Source organism: Sebastes umbrosus, chromosome 4 (genome assembly GCF_015220745.1).
Source record: "Sebastes umbrosus isolate fSebUmb1 chromosome 4, fSebUmb1.pri, whole genome shotgun sequence".
Taxonomy (NCBI): domain Eukaryota; kingdom Metazoa; phylum Chordata; class Actinopteri; order Perciformes; family Sebastidae; genus Sebastes; species Sebastes umbrosus.
Genome location: NC_051272.1, coordinates 27,722,013 through 27,736,353, shown reverse-complemented (window position 1 = coordinate 27,736,353; position 14,341 = coordinate 27,722,013). Strand labels below are relative to the sequence as shown.

The 14,341-nt window shown below is 41.8% G+C and overlaps 1 protein-coding gene across 1 annotated transcript in view; it reads right to left on the bottom strand.

Annotated features, from left to right (window-relative positions):
* Positions 1 to 14,341, bottom strand: part of il34 (interleukin 34) — a 44,301-nt gene that overhangs the window by 15,293 nt on the left and 14,667 nt on the right. The gene's annotated exons all lie outside the window — the stretch shown is intronic.

The following is a 14,341-nucleotide window of genomic DNA, read 5'->3' as shown; positions in this document are numbered from 1 at the left end:
GCAACAGAAATTAGTGTGAAAAAAATCCAGCATGGTGAGCAGATGGCATTTGAGTTAACTAGGGGTGTCAATCGATTGAAATATTAATTTATGATTAATCACATGAATGTCCATAGTTAATCCCGATTAATAGAAATTAGTCACACATATTTTTTCTGTTCAAAATGTACCTTAAAGGGAGATTTGTCAAGTATTTACTACTCTTATCAACATGGGAGTGGGCAAATATGCTTGCTTTATGCAAATGTATGTATATATTTATTATTGGAAATGAATTAACAACACAAAACAATGACGAATATTGTCCAGAAACCCTCACAGGTACTGCATTTAGCATAAGAAATATGCTCAAATCAGAACATTGCAAACTCAAGCCTAACAGGCAACAACAGCTGTCAGAGTGTCAGTGTGCTGACTTGACTATGACTTGCCCCAAACTGCATGTGATTATCATAAAGTGGGCATGTCTGTAAAGGGGAGACTCGTGGGTACCCATAGAACCCCTTTTCATTCACATATCTTGAGGTCAGAAGTCAAGGGACCTCTTTCAAAATGGTCATGACAGTTTTCCTTTCCAAAATTGAGCGCAAATTATGAGCGTTATTTAGCCTCCTTCCCGACAAGCTAGTATGACATGGTTGATACCAATGGATTCCTTTTTGTAGTTTCATATGATACCAGTATCTTCACTCTAGCTTTAAAACCCGCTGCAACCTAAAAACCGCAAGGTTTTGATATCCTCACACTACTTCTGCCTTTGCTACTGAACCTAAACATAGACCTACGTAGGCGATCTGAACCAACAGCCATTGCCCTCGTTTTTCTGGACATTATCAACAAGAGGTCGCTTGTTTGGTTAGCAACAGCTTGTTTGAACAAATGACTAATGCTCTCCTGTTTTCTGTGAAGTCTCATTTTTTATGGACTCAATCACTTTTACCTTCTGTTAAAATATCCCAGGAAAACACACACAGATGTCAAACGTCCAGAGTTATTGACTCAACCAGCAAATCAATTAAGTGATTATTTTGACAGTTGCCTGAATCATATCATGTTTGTGTCAACCGAACAAAACAAAAAGTCACATTATTCATTACTTGAATCAGGTAGAATATGCACACATGCTTTTGTTCCTGCTAAACTTTAGGTGTTGATCCCACCATTCACTTCAACCTATCTGATCCCACCCTGACCTCTGTTAACCAATCATCTTGTTGCTCTCAGTATTTAGAGTTTCTGGTATGCTTTCTGCTTTCATTTCAGTATTTCATAGACGCTTCACTGCTCAACCTCAAATTAGGATCTAGCCCCAGATCCAGTCCTGGGAGCCCCATTTAGAGACCCAAACCAGGTCTTCATCCAGCCTCCAGCTCTTCAAGTGAGGATCAAACATGAAGAAGGGGAATCACTGTATAGGTTCAACTCTTTCTATTCTAACTCAGCAATTACTGTAGTGAATTCTGTAACAAAAAAAGGCATGTGAGGACATTTTATTATTCCTCATGGCAAATGTACACTGACAAGGATAAATGGAGACCTATACAAAAAACAGAATCAAGACCAGATGGCCTCCAGATAGTCAGTGGTGTTCTTAAGGACTAATCGTTACGTCAACCACATCAGACCCTTGGAAAAGGGTCATTCAATGCACCTCCAACCCCCAGGGGCTGTACCTGTCACTTGGAGGATGGCGTCAGAGACCTCTAAACTTAATTAAAAATGAGTCCCAGATCAGGGGTGATAATATAGGTAAGCCACAAACCATAAGCCGGGTTTCCACCAAAAGGTCCCGGAAGCTACTTTTTAAGGAACTGAAAAGGTTCCTTCAAATCACTATTGTCTGCGTTTCCACCGCAGTCTGCAAAGACCCGTACAGATTAGGCAAATTAGTCCGCTGACGTGTGAACAAGTAACATGACATGAGACGAGGGCTGCTGGTGGTCACAGAAACTGTCTCTAACAGTAAATCATCTGTCTGTGAGTGTTTGATGGTTATTTATTTGTGCTTTAGACCTTTAACGCCGTGAATTAATCAGAAAAAATATGTCTCTCCTTCACACAGAAAAGTACCGTTGCGCTGTCGAGATGCCGACAGCAGAGCCTAACTTTACTGACAATGTTATCAAACAAAGATAAATGTTCTCCCCTCGTCCTAAAATGGTCCTAAATTGATACTACTTCCTTTTTATGAATGAAGCAGTACACTAGTTGAAGCCATTGAAGCAGGAGCATGGTGCATGAGTTTTACCAATCAGCGACTGTCATCCCTGCAAACTCCACCCTGAAAGTTCCTGTACTTTCAGAAAGTACTACCCCCTGACCAGGGCCTTTTGGGGGGTAAAATGTCCCCCATAAAATGTCCTTGAACTTAATTGAACTTAATGAACTTAATTTAGACCCTGGGTCACTGCGGTCAAAACACAGAGTTTCTCAAAAGGTTCCTAGTTCCGGGGAAAGGTTCCTGCGGTGTAAACGGGGCTATACTGTGGTTTACTCATACTTTAAAAACAGAAAAATCGTGCAAATTTGCACAACTTAAGCCTGGAGTCAACTGAAATGAAAGGCGATATGGTACATAAACAATACACAGTGAGTTGGAGGAATGGTTGGGTCAGTAGTGGGGAAATCTGGCCATGGTTCCTTCAATGATCCCATCAACATGGAAGTCTGCGATTTACTGCTAATGGTGCTTTGTTGGTTCACAATGTGCACACATTCAGTGGCAGTTAAGTTACTGAAGCTGCAAAACGGTATTAATAGCGTAACAGTGCTGATTCATTAGGGCCCTGACACACCAAGCCAACCTCAGAGAACAAGCCCGGACGCTTAAAAGAGTATTCCACCGATTTAGCATTTCACTCCTGTAACCTTGTTGAACAGTGAAAATCAATGCAGCAAAACCAGCTTCCTTGTCAAAGTCTGGCTCCTACAGTACATTACCCGCCATGCAACTCGATCGCCAACAGTTCAGTTGGAGATTTCAGGTGTGTTATGCTAGTGGTAACTCCTTGTCAAACTTGTAGTAATAAAATGAATTGGGACATTGTCTCAGTAGTTAGTTTAGTGAGCGTTAAACTGAACCGTTTTCACATGTGAATGTGCTACTATGCTGGCTGCCAAAGAACTTGTGCACTAATCACATAAAAGATTCAGGGAGAGTTTGATAAACATGTGTTTCTGTATCTCAGCCTGCATATACACATACAACTGCCTGAGAATGTGTGTGTGGTTGTGTGTGGGTCTGAATGGATACATTTGTACTGCATAACCTTTACATTTTTTGTTAATGTTGTTATAAATTGAGTGAGCTTTTCACAGTGTGTTTCACTCAGTTGGATCGGATTGCACCACAAACACACAATCCATTGGCCAAACATGTTTTTCTTAGTGTAGTACGTAGAAGCTTAACATTGATAATATTATTACTATGTAACCAGTGAGTGGTAGCCTGCAGCAAATGCCCTCCATCGACTGTAATCTATCAGCACGTGGCAAGTCAGCAAGCTGACTACTGTACCTTATGTAGTGCTGTGACACTTGACACCCCACTAACTTTTACACATGTGGAGGGCTGTCAGCTATCACAGAACAAGAATACACAGGGATTCAGACCGAAAACAGCCGTGTTACAACAGAGCAGGGAGGTACGTTGGTGGGGGAACGTTGTTTAAGATATTGATGAGACCATGAAATGTGATCCAAGAAGTCCAGTTTGAGTAACAGAGCAATGTGTTTAAATGCTTATCGGACGGCACACACTGCACAACAGTTGTAACACTCACAGATTTTAAAACTCTGGGAAGTTGTCATGGCGGCAACTATTTCATCGTTAGTTGTGAGGAACACAATGTGCGTTTGCATGTATTTGATTGGCCAACACCGCACCTTGAGCCTGGTTCAACTTTTTTGCCACACGACACTGCGTTGTTTTGCCAGATCCCTCTACATTGGCAATCCTGTTGCGCCGACGGACTGGCTCCATTAAAATGAATGAGAGGGCTACTGTTGGCCTTAATACAGCCTAAAAGTAAGTCCACGCAAAGGGAGTTACTCTCCCCCACAGAAACACTGCTCCTGAACTGCCTGAAACGCCTTGCTTGAAGTCTCGTCTTTCCTTCCGTTACGTGGTGATGTCACCATGTAACACATTTTCATAATGGCCAGTTTGGCATGCTCTCAAACAAAGCTAGTTAGAGCGGAGCTGGAACGGAGTACAAAGAGTTTGTTTCGGTTGACCAATCACAACTTCACAAATCACACAAATAGGAGCTCAAACGGGGCGTTTCAGACAAAGGGTGAAAAGATATGCTGCAGCACAACCTGAAAATAAGCGTAATAGGTCCTCTTTAAGGGAATGGTTGTACCAAAATTCATGGAAATCCATCCGATATTTGTTGGGACATTTCACTCAAAACCAAGGCTTTCAACCTCATGGTGGCGCGAGAGGAAAAGTCTCCATTTCATGGCAATCCATCCAGTGGACACTGAGATATTTCTGTTTGACCTGAACCTCAATTATAGACAGCTGATGTTCATCAAATGATCCTCTGTTTATTAGTATATGAGTACCATACTACCAAGACCTGCACACCGCTGAAACTTAAGCCATTCAGTAGGCAAAGTGTGCTCCCTATGAATAGCTTGTTTGACCCTTAAGGGGTGTTAGCCCCTCTTAGCACCCAAGGGAAAACAACTTGCGTGCTTTCCTCTGAAGACACAAAGTGGGACTCCCCTCTGCCTGAAGCCAGGTTTGAAGAATGGATGACAGGAGTCACTGTTGATAGTAAAAGAGCTGCACACTCCAAGGCCACAGAGCCTCAGCAGTTGTCTACACATAAGTCAAAATCGATGTGACCCTCCTCCACCCAAAATCCAATCCAAATTAAGTCTCTCCTGATTGAAATACACACATAACAGGAAACTTACATATACATTATGTCAGGTCAGACAGTGAGTACTCACTTAAAGCTGCATGTGACTCTATATTTGCAGAGGAGAGGCTAAAGGCAGGAGGACTGTTCTTTCATTTTAAAATGTAGAAAAATCCACAGCCCCCAATCATAGTGGAGTAAAAATAAAGTATGGGTTACCACAATTGCTCAACAGTCCTTCACAAAAAAACATTTCCCATGTATGTGGTTCTGCAGTGTACAAATCTTATTTATGATGCAGAACATATGTACCGTGCCACTGTTGCAGTCATATGCCTTTTAGCATGTCATTACACCAGCGAGATCAGCTGCAGAAGTATGCTGGCAAAGAGAGTAATGACCTCTTTGGAGCTTCTGCAGTATGTTAACTAGGGATGTGCATTTCAAGCAAAATTACTATTCCATAATCACTGGGAACTAGTCGATAATTTTTCAAAAATCATCATTCTTCATAGTTCTGCACTAAAATACATTTATTTTTGCCGCATTTCCACTGCATGGTAAGGCACGGCTCTATTCAACTCGACTTGCTCTTGTTTGGTTTTCCATTGTGAATAGTACCTGGTAATATTCTAGATAACACCCTGGTCGAGGTCCCAAGCGAGCTGAGCCGATTCTAGAAAGTGGAGTTAAAACACTGCAGACCACTGATTGGTCAGAGAGAATCGTCACTAAGGCGACATGGGACATTGTGCATAAGCAACACATCCCAGCTCATCACATACTGGTGCTTTGTCACGCCCCTTGGCATCACTTTAGGTTTAGGCAACAAAACCACGTAGTTAGGTTTAGGTAAAAACTATATACATTTGTTAAGTGACAATGAAACTTAACGTTGGCACAAACCAACTTTAAAATAGCCAAGCTATTGTCAATAGAGACCACAATTTTTTCCTTCACTCAACCCAGATTTTTTAATATGGCAGTCCGCAAAACTACGCCGTACACGTACATCTAATCTTTAATGTTTTTATGTTTTTATAACTGTTTTAATTATGTCTCAATGTTGTTTTGCACTTTGTCGCAATGTTCTTGAATGTCTATGTAAAGCACTTTGAATTGCCCTGTTGTTGAAATGTGCTACACAAATAAAGCTGCCTTGCCTTGCCTTGCCTTACACTATGCTGTACAATTGCAAAAGTGTAAACACTCCCGTTTGGCTGCCAATGATAGGATTCAGCAAGTGTGACACACAAGCGGCAACCTCCAGTGCTGAGAAATGAAGCCAAAGCGGAAGTGCCAAAAAACTGCAGTTCTTCGAATGGTCACCTGAGGCTGGCTCCGAAAGCGAGTCAATCCCCATCTTCTTCCATATTAAATGTTTGCATGTTTGCCGAACTTTATAGCAGAAATCAACTTGTTCACAGCCTCGTACAAAAAACGGATTTGGTCTCTATTGCTAATACAACTGTACGGGGGGTGAATTTTAATACAACTCACCCATTTAAATTATATTAAGGCTTAAAGTTAGGCATAATTGAGGGCGTGGCCGCTTTGAGTGACAGGGGGGTGCCGTCTCAGGTCGCTACCTGCTAGCTATCTGCTCTGCTGCGACACCTGGGCCCGCCTCAGCTCCACCACTGCTCCATCTCTTTGCCCATTTTGTCAAGACTTTTTGACCGCAGCCTACATCCATATTTTATAGTTTATGGTGTCGCATTGAAGATATATTAGCTGCACCGTAAATCAAAAACACACTGTATCCATGAGTGGACATTTGCATTGCTTAAGGAAAAACAGCCCAAAACTCTTGATTTTCCTGACAGTCTGTGCAGTATACTACACCACAAAGCATTCCTGAGTAACAAGACTGCCAGGATACACTGACCCTGACACATGTGCTTGTCTCATGAAGAGCTGTCAGTTATCTGCTGCAACCCGTCAACAGAAGACCATGCTTCACCCAGAGCTCAATATCTGAACAACTTACCCTGGTGTAGCTTAGATTTTTTCACACTAGTTTATAGAACACGGTCATACATGTGTAAGTTTAAAAGGTTCTCTGACCATCCAGACAGCCACCGGTTTCCTCTCATTTTGATAAGGTATGAAAACAATTTGCAAGGGCTGAAACTGGAGACCATCTGTCACATTTAACCCTCTGAGGCTCACACATAGACCAATTTTTGTCTTTCTTAGGAGGGTACAGGAGGTCTTTAGGGGGAGATAGCAGGTCAGCAGTAGATGTCACATAGAAGTGGTGTACATCATCTGAAAGCTGAGAACCTGAAGATTAATTTGAAATGCAGCTCAGCACTGTGTGTCAAGTTGTTATAGTCAGAAATCAGAAATTAACATGAATGAATGAATGACTTGATTAATTAAAATAAACTGTAAAAGTGTTTAGAACATTTTGATATACTGTACGTATATGATGGCCATTCCCACGTTGACTTTTTTACCAATCAAGAATTGATAAGAAATGAGCAATAATCCCCCCAAAATACCACATTAAGACACCAAGATATTGAGGAACACCAAAAAAAAAAAGCCATGCTGTGATTTGGTTTCAAAAACTTTTGATATTTGGAGATTTCTGCAAGAATTGCATTTTTGGCGATTATATGGCGAGCACTTCTATTCTGAAAACTGCTCAGAAACCCCCTTATTGTCAATCTACCTAGGAAAGCCATCCATCCTCTGAATGCTATAGATCTCTAGTTTGTGGTTGTAAAGTTTAATGAGGCTGTGATTATCCTAGAGGCCACCACAGGTAAGGTCAAGTTTTAAAAACTGGTCTCACTACAGTGAAATGGCTACTATGGGGACTAACATCACACAGGAATACAAGTGGGCTCTTTGGACCCGCAAGAGTCTCAGCTTTACAGTGATACCTAATTTATGTAATTCCAAGACTGTTTAGAGACCCCAGTATGCAGAAATATTCAAATCCTATTTTAGACTGGACGAAAATTTAAACTGCATTCAAACATCTGCATTGTATTTGCCCAAAACTGCATGTGATTATCATAAAGTTGGCATGTCTGTAAAGGGGAGACTCGTGGGTACCCACAGAACCCATTTTCATTCACATATCTTGAGGTCAAAGGTCAAGGGACCCCTTTGAAAATGGCCATGCCAGTTTTTCCTCGCTAAAATTTAGCCTAAATTTGGAGCGTTATTTAGCCTCCTTCCCGACAATCCAGCATGGTTGGTATCATTCATTCCTTAGGATTCCTTATTTTTTCTAGTTTAATATGATATCTGCATCTTCACTCTAGCTGAAAAGTGAACCTGATCCAGCCTCTGAAAGACAGTATAGTCGGTCAGGATCGCCCGTGATCCCACGGGTCTCAGGGGGTTTTAACAGCATGTTACATTTTATTTCTGCTAAACTGACCTACAATATATATGCTTCAAAAGTTTTACAAAGGGTCCATAGGATATTGTACAGCACTGTGTTCTTGCATTACTACCGACATCTGAAACAAATATATAACAGATGTCCGACTGTGTTTGTAGTAAACTGACTCTTGTCTTGACATTTGAAATCAATCATCGTCGGTAAAAAGATCAAAGTACAGTGTGTCTGCAGTTTTTCGACAGGTCGAATGCTTTGATCATAAGGTTTCTTTGGAGGTATTGCAGGTAAACGTTCAGTACAGTTGAAAAATTAAACAGAAAATGTGATATTCAGCTGACCAAAGTAGATACTCAATACCAGTGTATGAATGTATATGTGTTGACTGAGTTATTGTGCCTAGAAATACTGGGGGTATCCTGTAATTAGGGAGGCAGGGACGGGAGAACCTTCACCTTGATGATTTGGGAATCCTGAGTTAAGTCCCGGGTTAATCCCTGATCAATGCTTCCCTTCACTTTAGTTTGTCAGCATGCTTTTAAAGCCAGACAATTATGAGGGTTATATAATCACATGATTATCAAGGGTGAAGAAAGCTTTAGATATGCCCTTTGCTGCAGGTGTTGGACATAGCAATGTGGGGTACAACAGGACTAAAGGGGTCAATATTCTAAAGGAAGAGCCAACAGGGAATGTTTCTGATAGACATGATCTGTGTTAAGCTAATCAGAACTCCAGTCTCCTGCCCACCCTTAGCGGACTCTCATGCTATTAATATTACGCCACTTGCTTCGACCGTCGAATAACGACGCTTACATTGGAGTTAGTTAAAGCCTGGTTCGTCATACATTGCTAAAGGGTGCCTCCGTGCATCGGTTTCCGATGCCAAGGGGCACTTACAAAACGGCGGTATTTGACGAGTTGGGAGTGAGAACGGGTTGGCTGAGTGCAAATCCATGGTAACGCCGTTTGCCTTGCTCAGAGGCCATCCTTAACATAATAACACTACTTTAGGAGTAACAAAAGTCAGACCGCAGCTAACGGTACCATGGTTTTGCACTCTGCGGTTCAAGTTGCCACAGTTCCACAAGCGTGTCTGAGAACTACGGTGAACTTCAGATAACGTTAAAACACGAAAAGCTCTCTCTAGAGCCAGTGTTTGGTTTGTCCGTTCTGGGCTGCTGTAGAAACATGGCGGAGCGACATGGTGGACTCCGTGAAGAAGACCCGCTCGTTATGTAGATATGAAGGACTCATTCTAAGCTAACGAAAACACAACGGTTCTTAGTTTCAGGTGAATATACACTAATGAAAACATAGTTATGAATATTATATCACATTTCTGCTAATAGATCCCCTAAAAAGTTTCACACTGTTCCTTTAAGCAATACTTTTAATATTATTTTAGTGTGGAAACAGCTGCTAGTTCTGCAAATGCAAACGCAGCTCTGTACAACTTTCTGCAGCTTTAAATGTGACTGGTGAAGATAGTTAATCATTTAAAATCATGTCAGTGTAAGTGGGTCGAGCAGTTGCCACACTTTAAATTTATACCGTAGCTTCACTTTTTCTCATAAATTTCCTGCTCTCTCACCGTCTCTTATTTCTCCTCTCACTCACAGACATATAATACACACACAGAGAGAGGCACTTTGCAGGAGGTGAGGGGTATACCATTTAAAACTGAAATGTGACTATGGCTCTTGGCCAACAAATTTATGGTTCTCTCTTAGAGGGTGAAAGACGATCTCCACCTTCACTAAGTTCATTTAGTGCTGTGGGAATACTTTAGATTTTGTAAAAAGTTACCGCTGAACTGACACATGGGCTGAAGGATATGTAACTAACCTCACAGTCATCTCAACAACATTCTCACCCTGCTCATTTCTTACCGTATAACAACTATTCAGGTACAATTTTTTTATCCACAAACTCAAATGCTCCCACCCTTAACATCTAACAGTGTGCTATCTGTGCCAGTGAGCTATGGGTACTGGGAAGAGAAGCAGCTTATGAACAGCATCAACATGTCATGTTCACTACCTTTAGTCTAGGAGTTCCTTTTGTTTCCTATGTTTCCCTGTCCTTTTGTCTCTTGTGTGTTTTCCCCTGGTTTGTCTAGTTTGTCAGTGTGTCGGGAGGTGTGGCCTTCCTCCTCCTCCTCCTCCTCTGGGCGGGCTCGGCTGGAGCAGCTGCTACCAATCATCACACCTGCAGTATATATACCCCGGTTTTCCTGCTACTCTTCGCCAGATCGTTCCGTCGCCCTCAGTGGTATTTGACTTAATCAGGCTCCCTAGGATCTTTGCTCTTGTTTTGCTGTTGCTATCATTTTTTGGATTGTTTGGACTGACCTCGTTTTTTTGCTCTGTGCTCAGGTCTGTTTCGTCTGCCAGCTGTGGCTGCTTCCTGCCTGCCTGCCTACTCCTGCACTCTGCTCTATGTTCAACCTGGAACCTGGTTTTGGAATAAATATTCTTTTGTTCATACTTTAAAACTCTTGTGGTGTGCTGCATTTGAGTCCACGCTGTGGTCTAAACCAGAACATAACACAACAGTGACTACGTTTACATGTTTACCTTAATCCTAAAAAGACAATATTCCTACTAAGCTGGATGAAAATGAATATTTCACTAATATTCCCGTTTACATGCAGCTGTGCATACTCAGAATAACGTAACCGGTGGCGGACTTGTTTGACCGTGCGAACACAGCCTCCCTCGTTCATTTCTTCAACCACCTTTTTGAAAAGGTCGACGCTGCGATATTTGCGCATTTCCAAAAACCTGTTGATATCCAAGTCTTTCATAATCTTTAAAAGTAGGTGTGTTTCTCCTTCTGACCAAAAATGTGGGATTTCTTTTGGGCATGCATCTTTGCAAGCTGTCGGCTATCACATGTTCAAAGAATGCTCTTACAACCTGAATAATATTGGCATATCCCACATGTCTTAATTGGAAAATGCTCCATTCGGAATAAGGCCTAATTGACCCAAATTTGACACATGACCCGTGTCAAATTCCGAATATTGTCATATTCGGAATAGTGCAAAATTAATGTGCATGTAAACGTAGTCGCTGATGCGTTATCTGTAGAACCGCCAAATTGTACATCCGCCCTATATGCTAAAAGACCCACCATCCTCTTATGTCTTTGGCCCCTGGGAGATGACCACATGAGGCACACGGGGTGGGTGATCCAACAGCAAGAGATTGACACATTGATGTAGTGGAACTGAGTTCCTTGAGTTTGCACCGTTTGTCACAGGAGTTGAAACTAAGTTCCTCTGATTTGCACAACGAACTGAACGAACCCTGAGTTCGGTCTTTAATCCACCACAAGAATTTTTTGGCTGGACCACAGAGTGCCAGCCCTACAAATGCAAAAGTCTGTCATTGAGTGAGTGACTGACTGACTGAGTGTAGAAATTTCCTCATTGGCCGTTGCTCTTTCAAAATGAAAAGGCGGGAAACAGTCCGTTATGCAAATGAGCCTGTCCAGTGCGACACGTCCGGCTCACAAAACTTGGACCAAGCTGTCAAACAAACGGCAAGCAGAAAACCAGGGACCAATCAGGTACATTCCAGGTACGTCACCGCTTCAATGGCCAGCTGAGCGGAGCAGCGCATCTCCTAGCGTCCTCGCCGGACCTGGTGGACGTGTACTGCTGCATTTAACATTATAGACTTGGCCACTGACTATTTGTATAAGAATTTAGTCACAAATTCACAGACTGACTACACACGGTCCAGCCATATACTCAGTTTTGACCGAGTCTTGTTTTTTGCCATGTTTATGGAATCTGTGTCCTATATCAACCACATTCCCACAAAAACATTTACACTAAATGAATCCACCTCCAACTTAACAACCCTATTATACATATGAAGCTTAGGAAGTAAGTTCTGCCAAGAGTCTTTATGCTCTCATTCATTCGCTCTCTCTTTCTGTCTCGCTCTCTCGCTTCTCTCTCACTCAATCAGCTGACTAAGGGCATTCACTCTTTCAGTTAAACCGATCAGATTTTGCCACAATCTCCCTGAGCCAATCATATTGTTGCTGTCAAACTTCAAAACAGTTCCTTTGTCGGCTGCTGTCAGTTGTCATTTCAGTGTAAAATCGATGTGACCATCCTCCTCCCCATTCACTTCCAGTTCTCATCACATCCAGCGCCCAGGGTTCCTTCCGCTGAGCTCATCAGAAGCCCTGCTCCACATCTCATCCATCCAGATCTTCAGCCAACTCTCCTCATCTCTTCACCACCACCACCTCCCGTAATACTCATGCCATCACTACCCCCCTAAAATGTTGACGACACGACGGGGTCTAATCGCCAAAGACTTCACATTTCTAAACTAAAATGTAGTTGATCAGTCTCTCCTGATTGAAATACATACACAGCAAGAAACTTGCATCTATAATATGTCAGGTCAGACATTGAATACTCAAAGCTGCATATCTCTATATTAACAAGGGAGAGGAGAGGTTAAAGGCAGGAGGGCTGTTCTTTAATTCTAAAATGTAGAAAACCCAACAGAAACTAATCATAGTGAAGTAAAAAAAAAAAGTACACAGTTTTGGTACTTTCTTCTACAAATCAATGGGTGGCGTGATGTATTCTCTAACAACCCTTTCTGACAGCCATGACATTTTTCAATCCGTCCATTTTCTAGTATCACTAATCCTGTTCAGGGCTGCAGCACAGCTGGATCCTATCACAGCATGCATTAACAAAGTGGCAGGGAAACAGCTGGACAGGTCACCAGTATCACAGCGATAACACACAAAGACGAACAAACACATTCACAATCATGTTCACATAATTAGTTTCCAGTTTACATAACCCGCATTTCTTTGGACTGCGGAAGGAAACCTTTGTGAACACACAAGGAGAACATGCGGACCCGAAAGGCCCCAGTTGGATCCGATCTGGTTTGAACCCAGAACCTTCTTGATGTGAGTCAGCTGCAAGTGAGCAGAATTAAATAAAGAAAGTGCCAAAAACACGATTACTGACTCAGTTGGCTATTTTAATCATTATAGGCTATTGCACTCCAGCTAAATGTGGACCCCAAATGTCACAGTAGATTCAGCTTGATCTCAAGAGCATAACTATACAGTACATATATTTATATATATATATATATATATATATAAACACTTTACAAATGATATTGATTGATGTAACGGGCATTGCATTTATCAAACTGGCAAAATAAAATAAAAGCAGATTGGCCAGATTGGACATTTGCATTTCTTAGGGGAAAAAGCCACAAATTCTCTCCTCTCTCTTGACAGTCTGCACTGTACATTACACCACAAAGCATTCCTGAGTAACAAGACTGCCAGGAGACAATGACCCTGACACTTCACACAGTTGATGACACATGTACTTCTATCAATATTCTCTTTGTACAGTACTGTGTTCTGTCATTAAGGACATCTGAGACAAATATATAACAGATGTCAGACTGTGTGTTTGTAGTAAACTGACTGTTGTGTTGACAGTTTAAATCAATCATTGGTAAAGAGATGGAAGTACATTGTTTCCATAGGCTGTAATGTTTTGATCATAAGATGGGGGCTGGAGCCAATCCCAGCTGACATTGGGTGAAGGCGGGGTACAACCTGGACTGGTCACCAGACTATCACAGGGCTGACACATAGAGACAGACAACCATTCACACTCACATTCACACCTACGGGCAATTTAGAGTCAACAGTTAACCTAACCTGCATGTCTTTGGATTGTGGGAGGAAACCAGAGAACCGGAGAAAACCACTCCTAACCACTGCACCACCATGCAGCCCATATCTATTTTATATTACTGTGAAAACATCTCCTTCAAACAACTGGATTTACTCAAGTTTCTCGCCAAAAACTTAATTTTCCGAGATTATATTTGAACACATCATGATAATGTTGTAAGTTACCTTCACCCAATAGTAATTTATTCCTGAGCAGCTTTTGAACGCCTCATAATAATAATTGAATGGCACCTCCATTAATGTTAGTAGTTCCATGATTTATCCAAGCAGGACTTGGCTGCCCACCAGCTGCTATCAGGTAACGTTACTAACTCTCCTCCTGCTGATTTCAACACAGGTT